This window comes from Lithobates pipiens, unplaced genomic scaffold (assembly GCF_037356315.1).
Source record: "Lithobates pipiens isolate NorthernLeopardFrog02 unplaced genomic scaffold, aLitPip1_a1.2 Scaffold_157, whole genome shotgun sequence".
Taxonomy (NCBI): Eukaryota; Metazoa; Chordata; class Amphibia; order Anura; family Ranidae; genus Lithobates; species Lithobates pipiens.
Genome location: NW_027507746.1, coordinates 1,069,122 through 1,080,762, shown reverse-complemented (window position 1 = coordinate 1,080,762; position 11,641 = coordinate 1,069,122).

Sequence of the window (11,641 nt, the reverse complement as noted above, 5' to 3'; positions counted from 1 at the left end):
AATTGCTGACAGTGCACCCATGCCGCCAATGACATATTGTGCTGCAGACAGTGCCACCCATGCTGCCAATGGCATAATGCCATTGGCAGCGTGGATGGCACTTTCTCTGAAGGCATCACATGCGTTATGACATTAGCGTCATGGGTGGCACTGTCTGCAGCACAATATGGCATTGGCAGCATGGGTGGCACTGTCTGCAGGCAGCACATGTCTTATGGGCCATAACGCATGTGCTACCTGCAGACAGTGCCACCAATGCCATATTCTGCTGCAGACAGTGCCACCCATGCCGCTAATACCATAATGTGAAATTATGTAGAAAAATAGTGGCGCTAAACCTAGTGTCAGTTTGACCAATCCTTAACAGAGGGATTGTAGTTGCGTGATCCTCTGGTGCAATGCTTACTCACAATTACATGCCCCTAATAGAAAACATATAAGTGCCGCAAAAAAAGGAATGACTAAACCCCCATACTTAATGCATAGGTTAGACAATACTATTAATATACTGTGTACTTGCATGAAAAGTGCTGGAACATGTGCTAATTGAATACAATAACCATCAAGGGGGGGAAATAATTTACAAAAGGGGGGGGAGGGTGGGACTTTAAATGCAGCACATGGAAGCAAAACAATAAAAGGGCGAATGTGGAGAAGTTTTATTGGTACATCCATCTAGATATACAAAAATACATGGTAATGATACAAATAAATAAATACAAAATGATAATGCCAGATAACATACATATAATGATACATATGATAATAAATCCATTAAAAATACACTACAATTAAGTGCATTTATAATATAAAGTAAACAGAACCATATAAGAATAAATATAAAAATAAATATACATATATATAATAAATGCATATGATGTAAACAATAAAGTCTTCCCTCATTCGTCTCTAAAGGACATGGTATATGACAATACTTTAAAGGTAAAATCCGCAGGACCTATGACCTCACTAAAGCTGAAGGGGGAGTAAGAATTCTATACTGACATAGAGGTCTTAATACAATTTGGTAAATATATAGAAACCGGTAGCTCTACGCGTTTCGTGACTTAACCGCCACTCATCAGGAGCGAGCATATATGGGATCTAGGAAAATAAATTTTTATATAAAAATAGAGAAATTAATTAAATATATATCAAAAATAAATAAATAAATTATATATATAAATAACTAGAGAAGCAAGGTTGAATAGATAATCCCAACCAAAGCTAACTTACTAGAATTCGCTATGTAGCCGATGCGGTAATGGGACTGAAAACGCGGCCCGGAAAACAGCTCCAACCGGGAGCTGAGGTGGACAAACACCCAGCACCGATATGGGCGATAGCCAGGGTGAGTGACTCGCAGGGACCTGTCCCATGCGAGTCACTCACCCTGGCTATCGCCCATATCGGTGCTGGGTGTTTGTCCACCTCAGCTCCCGGTTGGAGCTGTTTTCCGGGCCGCGTTTTCAGTCCCATTACCGCATCGGCTACATAGCGAATTCTAGTAAGTTAGCTTTGGTTGGGATTATCTATTCAACCTTGCTTCTCTAGTTATTTATATATATAATTTATTTATTTATTTTTGATATATATTTAATTAATTTCTCTATTTTTATATAAAAATTTCTTTTCCTAGATCCCATATATGCTCGCTCCTGATGAGTGGCGGTTAAGTCACGAAACGCGTAGAGCTACCGGTTTCTATATATTTACCAAATTGTATTAAGACCTCTATGTCAGTATAGAATTCTTACTCCCCCTTCAGCTTTAGTGAGGTCATAGGTCCTGCGGATTTTACCTTTAAAGTATTGTCATATACCATGTCCCTTAGAGACGAATGAGGGAAGACTTTATTGTTTACATCATATGAATTTATTATATATATGTATATTTATTTTTATATTTATTCTTATATGGTTCTGTTTACTTTATATTATAAATGCACTTAATTGTAGTGTATTTTTAATGGATTTATTATCATATGTATCATTATATGTATGTTATCTGGCATTATCATTTTGTATTTATTTATTTGTATCATTAACATGTATTTTTGTATATCTAGATGGATGTACCAATAAAACTTCTCCACATTCGCCCTTTTATTGTTTTGCTTCCATGTGCTGCATTTAAAGTCCCACCCTCCCCCCCCTTTTGTAAATTATTTCCCCCCCTTGATGGTTAATGTAATTGGGATGGATATTCACGACCTTACCAGGCCGTGTTATCATTTAAAGTCCCTAGGGATGGAATCATTGGGTCTTATCAGACCTTGTTTTCCTTAAAGTCCCTATCTCTTATAAAATGTTTCTAATTGAATACAAGTAAATTTAGGATTGCCTTCTTTAGATTGAAGATACCAGCACTTTTCATGCGAGTTGGTTGGTAGTTGAGCCGGATCGGCCATGGCTGGAGGATTTTTTTTTTAATATTATCTGCTCAGCTTGCCCGGACCCCCCTGCTGGCCGGGCCCGGTACAACAGGGCCAGTCGTACTGGCCTATCAGCGGCCCTGTGAGTGCCCATCAGTGCCGCCTCATCAGGGCGACCTCATCGGTGCCCATGAGTGCAGCAATATCAGTGCCCCTCATTGAAGAAGAAAACTTATTTACATGGTGTGTGGGCTCCCCGTTCTATAAGTAGCATCACAGTGTTAATTTTAGTCTTAGGACTAAAATGGCATTTTAGTTTTAGTCCCATTTTAGTCTTCTGCAATTGTTTTAGTCGTATTTAGTCGACTAAATCTCCAGTACATTTTAGTCGACTAAAATGTCCTACGTTTTAGTCGACTAAAATCTCCTGTACATTTCATTAATTGCAATGTAGTTGTAGTCATAGTCTTTTGACTAAAATGGCATTTTAGTTTTAGTCGTATTTTAGTCATCTCAATTGTTTTAGTTTTAGTCGACTAAAATAGTATTCATTTAATCAACTAAAATGTTTTAGTCGGTGTGATCTAAAGAGTGATCGGTGCAACTTATTAAAGAGGAAGTAAACCCCGCCAACAAACTCTTTATTTTCTAATATTACAATGTTATTTTACATTGCCAAACAAGAGAAATCTGAATTGCGCCGAAACGAGCTTTAGCGGTACCTTTTTTTTTTTTTGATTGATTCTGTAGTATCTTCCAGGTATCGTCTGCGCCATTCTTCAGTTTTCTGAAACCTATGCGGAAATCATTTCAGCCCCTAGTTAGTATCCCTGCTGAAATCTCGCGCATGCGCTGTAGCGCCCCCCCCCCCCCTGTGTGACGTCTTATTCGGTCACAAGGGGGAGTATCGGGAAGACTGTAATCTTAGCTGCATCATCGCGAGATCTCTCCTCTGTGCCGTTCAGAGGGGGATCTCGCGCGCACACAATTACAGACAGGAAATACGAAAAACGGTATATATACATGCCGCTAATGAGAGAACATACTGCGCAATCGCGCATGACGTCATCAAAGATGGAGGTTGTTTTCATGGAAAAATACACAAGTAATTTCACTTTCGCAGGCAGTGATTAGCTGCTTGTGTTATCTAGTTTCTGATAAGATTAAGTTGTGCTCTGAGGGTTTACAACCACTTTAACAGCTGTGCATATCATAAAATGAATGTGTAAATATTGCTGCGCAAACAACCGTATGCAGCTTCAGTAAACAATGATATACTAGTGATCCTGCATGGGTAAATATGCGTAAACGCAGTGCAATAACAAATCCTATATATAAGGTTAATAAGAATTGCTATTCCCAGTATATGAGTAATAAAATAATCAATTCCATATAATCAGATGATCGCGATGTAATAGTACATTAGCTCTGAAATAAAGGTGCAAGAGTGCAAAAAGTGCTTACGTGTAACAATATATCAAAAAAGTGTGTGTGTGTATATATATATATATATATATATATATATATATAATATATACACGTAAGCACAGTGCAATAGCAAATCCTATATATAAGGTAAATGGTCTATTCTCAGTATGATTAATGAAATAATCAATTCCATATAATCAGATAATTGCGATGTAATTGCCCATTAGCTCTGACATAAAGGTGCAAGAATACAAAAAGTGCTTATGTGCAACAAAGTCTCAAAATAAAGTCTTCAATAGTGTGGTTTGCGATGTGCGATCTTCCTGTGCTCCACTTAGTGCTCTCTATATTCTTACCTCAATATGGGGGAAAAAAACGCCACAGAGATCGCGGTTTGGGGCCTCCACTGGATCCAGCAACAAAGGATGATGGCTTCCTATCGGTCCATATGGCCATTCATTCACAGTGAGTAGGGATGAGCTTTGAGTTTGACTCGAACATCGCCTGTTCGGTGAACAATTTGGGCTGTTCGCGTCAAATTCGAAAAGCCACGGAACACCCTGTACAAGTCTATGGGAGAAATCGAAAGTGCTGATTTTAAAGGCTAATATGCAAGTTTCTGTCCTAAAAAGTGTTTGGGGACCTGGGCCCTGTCCCAGGGGACATGGATTAATGCAAAAAAAGTTTTAAAAATGACCGTTTTCTCGGGAGCAGTGAGTTTAATGATTAGAGTGAAACAAAAGTGAAATATATCTTTACATTTCGTACCTGGGGGGTGTCTATAGTATACCTGTGAAGGGGCGCATGTTTCCCGTGCTTAGAACTGTCCCTGCACAAAGTGTCATTTCGCAAGGAAAAAGTCTTTTAAAATCACTTGAGGCTATATTGTCGGCTCCCCTAATACAGAGAACACTTATTGAAAGTAATTGATAAAAAAGCCTGGGGTTCCCCCAAATAAATTACCAGGCCCTTCAGGTCTGGTATGGATTTTAAGAGGAACTCCACGGCAAATTTAAAAAAAAATGGCGTGGAGTTCCCCCTAAAAATCCATACCAGACCCTTTATCCGAGCACGCAACCTGGCAGGCCGCAGGAAAAGAGGGGGGGACGAGAGAGCGCCCCCCCTCCCTCCTGAACCGTACCAGGCCACATGCCCTCAACATTGGGAGGATGCTTTGGGGGTCTGTGACCCCTCAAAGCACCATGTCCCCATGTTGATGGGGACAAGGGTCTCATCCCCACAACCCTGGGCAGTGGTTGTGGGGGTCTGCGGGCGGGGGGCTTATCAGAATCTGGAAGCCCCCTTTAACAAGGGGACCCCCAGATCCCGGTCCCCCCCTGTTTGAAATGTTAAGGAGGTACAAAAGTACCCCTACCATTTCACAAAGAAAGTGTAAAAGAATGTTGGACACGTACACCGTTGAAAAAGTCCTTTATTAAAAATCTAAAAAATGTAAAGATTCCAGCGGTGGTAATCCACTCTTGCTATCCAGTGGCGGATGATCATCTCTCCGGGGTCCAGCGATGGCTGATCTGATCCAGCGACGGGGGATCTCTCCCTCCAGCGCATCCATTCTCTGTCTCCACTGACGGGGACACTGCGGGTACCCCAGCAACCTGACATTTCTTATGAGGAGGGCGGGGCCATCCGTCACCTGACCCCGCCCCCCTCTGACGCATGTGGGAAAGCCTGGCTTACCCAATGATGCATTGGTGACCCCCTGTCCTGCAAGTCGCATCTTTGCAGCCGCGCATCTTTGTATACACCACTCCTAAAGCGCCCCTGACCATTGAAAACAATTTGTGGGCGGTTTTAACCCTTAAAACCGCCCCGCTTTTGGCTGAATAGCACCGCTAAAATGACGATTGAGGTTCGCTAAAAATAGCGCCCCTTACCGCCGATGCCTGTGAAAGTAGCCTTATTGAGTATATTTATGATTATTTGATAACAAGCTTTTTTACATTTCTAATACAGAGTAGCCTGAGTTGGTGTCTCCTTGGCCACATTTTCTTTTTTTGTTTGCCGTAATAAAGGGCCCCTGCGATGGGAGTAAAGGGCCCTAAGACCAATGCAAAGGGCCCCGGGACAGGGTCAGGGAGGGCCTTTCGTGATTTCTTGCATCGGGGGCCCTAAAGGTATTACGCCTCTGGATTGTAGATATGATACAGGAGATGGTCAGGGGATACGGACATGGCAGAGGACATGGTCAGAGTATATGGACATGTCAGAGGTGGTCGGAAGATATGGACAGGAGACGGCCGTGCGGACAGGAGGCGGCCGTGCGGACAGGAGGCGGCCGTGCGGACAGGAGGCGGCCGTGCGGACAGGAGGCGGCCCAGTATGGTGAGGATGGTCACGGGGCAGACATATTAATGAGGGAGCTTCTTCTCTCCAACAGATGCCCCTCACTCTCCCACACACTCACCCAAGTTGCAGTCAGTGCTGGGTAGCGGCTGTCCCCTTTCAGTGCCCCCGGTGGTCCAGCCTTCAGCTCCCATATCTGAGCCTCCCACCTCCATCGCTACAATCAATGAGCAGAGTCAGGCACACCTGTGGGCGATGCAAACATCTGCTCTCGACTCCAGGACAATCCAGAGAGGACTCAAAGGAGAGAGCAGCGATGGATCTTTAATTCAAACAATGGCACGGCATAACTGTGCATGCGCCCGTCTGGCCGAAAATAGGTGACATTTCCCGAGCCTGGTAGGCTTCGGGATGGCGCATGCACAGTAGCACTGTCAGCCAGCAGCCATCATTTTTACTGGCAACGCTGCCCGTAACGGGCATTCATGAGCAGCCCGAAACTGGCTGAAATTCACGGGCTGCCCGTAAATTAATGGGCAGTTGGCATCGCTGACATGACACTATTGCATCTTTCACATGGTAGGCTAAAAAAAATCACTCTCAACCTCTCAAAATAACTCAACACACAGCCATTAATGTCTAAACCGCTGGAAACAAAAGTGAGTACACCCCTAAGTGAAAATGTCCACATTGGGCCCAATTAGCCATTTTCCCTTCCCAGTGTCATGTGACTCGTTAGTGTTACAAGGTCTCTGGTGTCAATGGGGAGCAGATGTGTTAATTCTGAAAAAAAAAAATTGTTGCTCTACATAAATATGGCCTAGGCTATAAGTTGATTGCCAAGACCCTGAAACTGACCTGCAGCATGGTGGCCAAGACCATACAGCGGTATAACAGGACAGGTTCCACTCAGAACAGGCCTCACCATGGTCCACCAAAGAAGTTGAGGTCACGTGCTCAGTGTCATATCCAGAGATTATCTTTGGGAAATAGACGTATGAGTGCTGCCAGCATTGCTGCAGAGGTTGAAGGGGTGGGGGGTCAGCCTGTCAGTGTTCTGACCATTCGCCGCACACTGCATCAAATTGGCCTGCATGGCTGTCATCCCCGAAGCAAGCCTCTTCTAAAGATGATGCACAAAGCCTGCAAACAGTTTGCTGAAGGCAAGCAGACTAAGGACATGGATTACTGGAACCATGTCCTGTGGTCTGATGAGACCAAGATAAACTTATTTGGTGTCAGATGGTGACAAGCGTGTGTGGGGGCAACCAGGGGAGGAGGATAAAGACAAGTGTGTCTTGCCTACAGTCAGGCATGGTGGTGGGAGTGTCATGGTCTGGGGCTGCATGAGTGCTGCCGGCACTGGGGGGCTACAGATCATTGAGGGGACCATGAATGCCAACATGTACTGTGACATACTGAAGCAGAGCATGATCCCCTCCCTTCAGAGACTGGGCCACAGGGCAATATTACAACATGACACCGAATACACCTCCTAAATCACTACTGCCTTGCTAAAGAATCTGAGGGTAAAGGTGATGGACTCGCCAAGTATGTCTCCAGACCTAAACCCTATTGAGGATCTGTGGGACATCCTCAATCGGAAGGTGGAGGAGCGCAAGGTCTCTAATTCCACCAACTCCGTGATGTTGTCATGGAGGAGGGGAAGAGGACTCCAGTGACAACCTGTGAAGCTCTGGTGACCTCCATGCCCAAAAGGGGTAAGGCAGTGCTGGAAAATAATGGTGGCCACACAAAATATTGACACTTTGGGCCCAATTTGACTTTTCTACTTAGGGGTGTACCCACTTTTGTTGCCAGTGGTTTAGACATTAATGGCTGTGTGTTATTTTGAGGGGACAGGAAATTTACACTGTTATACAAGCTGTACACTCACTACTTTACGTTGTAGACAAGTGTCATTTCTTCAGTGTTGTCACATGAAAAGATATAATAGAATATTTACAAAAATGTAAGAGGTGTACTCACTTTTGTGAGATACTGTATGCTCTTAAAGACCTCTTACACTAATTTTTCTCTTGTTATCTGGCTATTGGGTAGGGGTTCAATGATAGTGGACAGAGATGGTAGGTAAGGGTACAATTTTCTTGGGACGGTTGGCGAGGGTTTGCTCTGGCCACTCCTTGCCAGTCCAGCTGGATTGCACTGGGTTCTCCTTGACCGCAGGTGTCGTTGTCACCGCCGGCAAGAATAGGAACGCAGTCTAGCTGGGTGCATTGAATGCCACTTATCTTGGAACCAGCCCAGTGGGAGTGTTTTCCTGCTGTGCATTCTGGAGGGTGGCATTTAAGGTACCGATGCCACGTTGGCGGGGGATTTTTTGTCTGTTTCTGGTGGTCCTCCTGACCCAGCCCCATGGCCCACCTGGCCTGGGGTGCGGAACTATGCATCTCGAGTCTCGGGACCAGCTGGCCCGAGGTGACGCAACTGCAGGGACAGGCCTGAGCGAATTTCAGGGCCTACTGATCCCGGGATGGTCCGGTGCTGTCTCATCTGAAGGGAGAGGCCCAGCAACTGAAGAACCCCAGGGGAGGAATCTTTCAGGAGAAGACCAAAGGCTGGCTTCTCTGAAGGAGGCTTAGTTGAAGGACGCAACCTGGATCAACACGCATACGGTATCACCGGAACGGCTGAGAGAAACTGGTAACGTATGTCAGTTCTTTCAATTTATTCACATCCCTCGGTAACGCTCAAGTGCATCTCACAAGTCTGTGGCAGAGACTGTTGAGCACCCCACCGGCTGCTAGGCCTAGTGAGAGGAGATCTATCTGGGGGTTGTTAAATCCAGTTGTGAAAGTTTATTCTCTGGATTTTTTCTCTAAAGACTTCCTTCTTGCAATCTAAGTGCCTGAACTCACTCCTCTTCCCCCCTTTATTGAGAGACTGTTTTGTTCTAAATAAATAACCCAAAAGAGGATTCAATGTCAGTTTCCACATTCTTTGGGCCATCTACCACAGGAACCCCAAGACGGAGAAGCAAACAAGTGAGCTTAACAGTAAGCCTAAATAAAACCAGCAGCTCCTTCGGGGGTCAGTGCTACATGTGGGGGTTCGAGTCCGGGATTTGAACCCGGGACCTCTCGCAACTAAAGAGAACTGTTTGTATGGAATTTATACGGTAGAGGGTGTGTTTTTTTTTGGACTGCGCCATTTTTACAAGGAGTGATCGCGGGCCACTGCCTGGCACATATACTGTGGGCGGAGTTGAGAAAAGCTTGTGAGTTGCGTGACTGGAGAAACCAGTGGGAGGAGTCTTGCCTGTTCTTTTCCTGCACAAGGCACCACATGAATGTGTTGAGGGAGAAAGAAGGAAACGTTTGATTTCTTTTCTTTGCTAAAGAGAAAAAATGTTCCGGATACCAGGAACCACCGTCCATCATGGGACCCAGGATGCTCTCAGTAGACATGTGCAAAAGGATAAAATTAGTTCAGTTTTGTTTCGTTTTAATTCGTTAATTTAGTTTAGTTATATTCGTTAAATTCGTATTTGGGTTTTGTTTTCTACCGAATTAGAAAAATCGGTCACATTCGAAAATATTTCTACCGGTTTCGCAATGATTTTAACATTATTCGAAATGATTTTAACATTATTCGGAAATGATTTTAACATTATTCGGAAATGATTTTAACATTATTCGGAAATGATTTTAACATTATTCGGAAATGATTTTAACATTATTCGGAAATGATTTTAACATTATTCGGAAATGATTTTAACATTATTCGGAAATGATTTTAACATTATTCGGAAATGATTTTAACATTATTCGGAAATGATTTTAACATTATTCGGAAATGATTTCAACATTATTCGGAAATGATTTCAACATTATTCGGAAATGATTTCAACATTATTCGGAAATATTTTGAGATCCGAGTTTAGGGCCATGTATCTCAGGATCACTTGGAGCTAGAAACTCCAAATTTGGAAATGTTGTAGTGCTAGTTCTATTGTGTTTGCATACCAAATTTGGTGTTTATAGCTATAAGTGACCCTGAGATATGAGGCCCCAAAGTCGGGTCGCAAAATGTCATTCTCTGCTGCAGAAAAGTACTTGGCATATTGCCCATATCTGGGGTCACTTGGTGGCAGGTGATGTGGCAAGTGGACAATCCACAAACTGGTCACGTGGCACTCGTGGCCAGTCATGTGGCAAGTGGACAATACACAACTTGTGGCAGGTGGACAATACACAACTTGTGGCAGGTGGACAATACACAACTTGTGGCAGGTGGACAATACACAACTTGTGGCAGGTGGACAATACACAACTTGTGGCAGGTGGACAATACACAACTTGTGGCAGGTGGACAATGACATACAGCATATGTACTTGCCTTGCGATCGACATCCGTGACTTCTTCAATCAGGCATGCTGACAACTTCATTGATACCATAAATATAAATTAAATAAGATGTGTGTGTTTTTGCACTGGTACACTGCAAGTATGAGAAGTTGATGTGGCAGATGTATATAAGTAACCATCTTCCAAAATTTCTATTTCAAATAGAAAAATATAATTTAATAGAATAAAATAGAAAGAATATACAACCATCTTCTGAAATTCGAATTTGAATAGAATAAATTTGAATTTCGAATAGAATGGATTCAAATTTGAATAGAAGAGATTAGAATCGAAATGGAGAATAGACTAGAACAATAGAACATAATAGAATATAGATACTATCTATTTCATTTTTAATTTTTTTGCAGATTACCATTTGTTTTAATAAGATCTCCTGCAAACTATTAGCATCTATTTCATTTTTTTTGCAGATCTCCTGCAGACTATTAGTATTTATTTAATTTTTTTCACCAGATCTCCTGCAGACTATTGGCATCTATTTCATATGGTTGTTTGTTTTTATGTATATTTTTTTTAATTAAAATCAGTATTACGCTATGGATTCTTTTGTATTTTTTCATATATACCGCCTGAGTCTGTGAAGGGGGGAAGTATTATCCTGTTATTTCCACCAGCATCTATAGGAGCAGGCATTTACCTGTACAGGCGCTGTTTGACTTTTTTAAATTAAAGTGGTCAAACAAATCTGGTAAGCAGTTTGGACTTGTATCTTCACAAGTGGTGTATTGCTGTTTTCTTGGTGGAGGGAGTCGCAAGCCCTTTGGATCTGCTGCTATACCACAATTTAAAACATTTGTTTCTGCACTTGGGTCATCCAAGAATTTTCCATCAAGGAATTTATAAAGACATGTTTGTTGGGACTTTTTATGTGATTGTCTACTAGTCCCTATGGTATTTTATGTTTTCATTATGCTTTATTTGTATGGTGATTAGATCATGTTCCTAATATTTTGTATCAATGTCATTTTGGTTATTGATATGTTTGATTCATTTTTCACGTTTAGAATAATTTATTTAGAGTGCCCCTAAATTACCGTCACTAATCAGTAAGGTGTTTTTTTCACTTCACTTTATAGGGAGCAGCTTTTTTTGTTTTGTTTTTTTTCTTTACTATTTTTACATGGTGTGGAATTTGCGCAGTTGAGG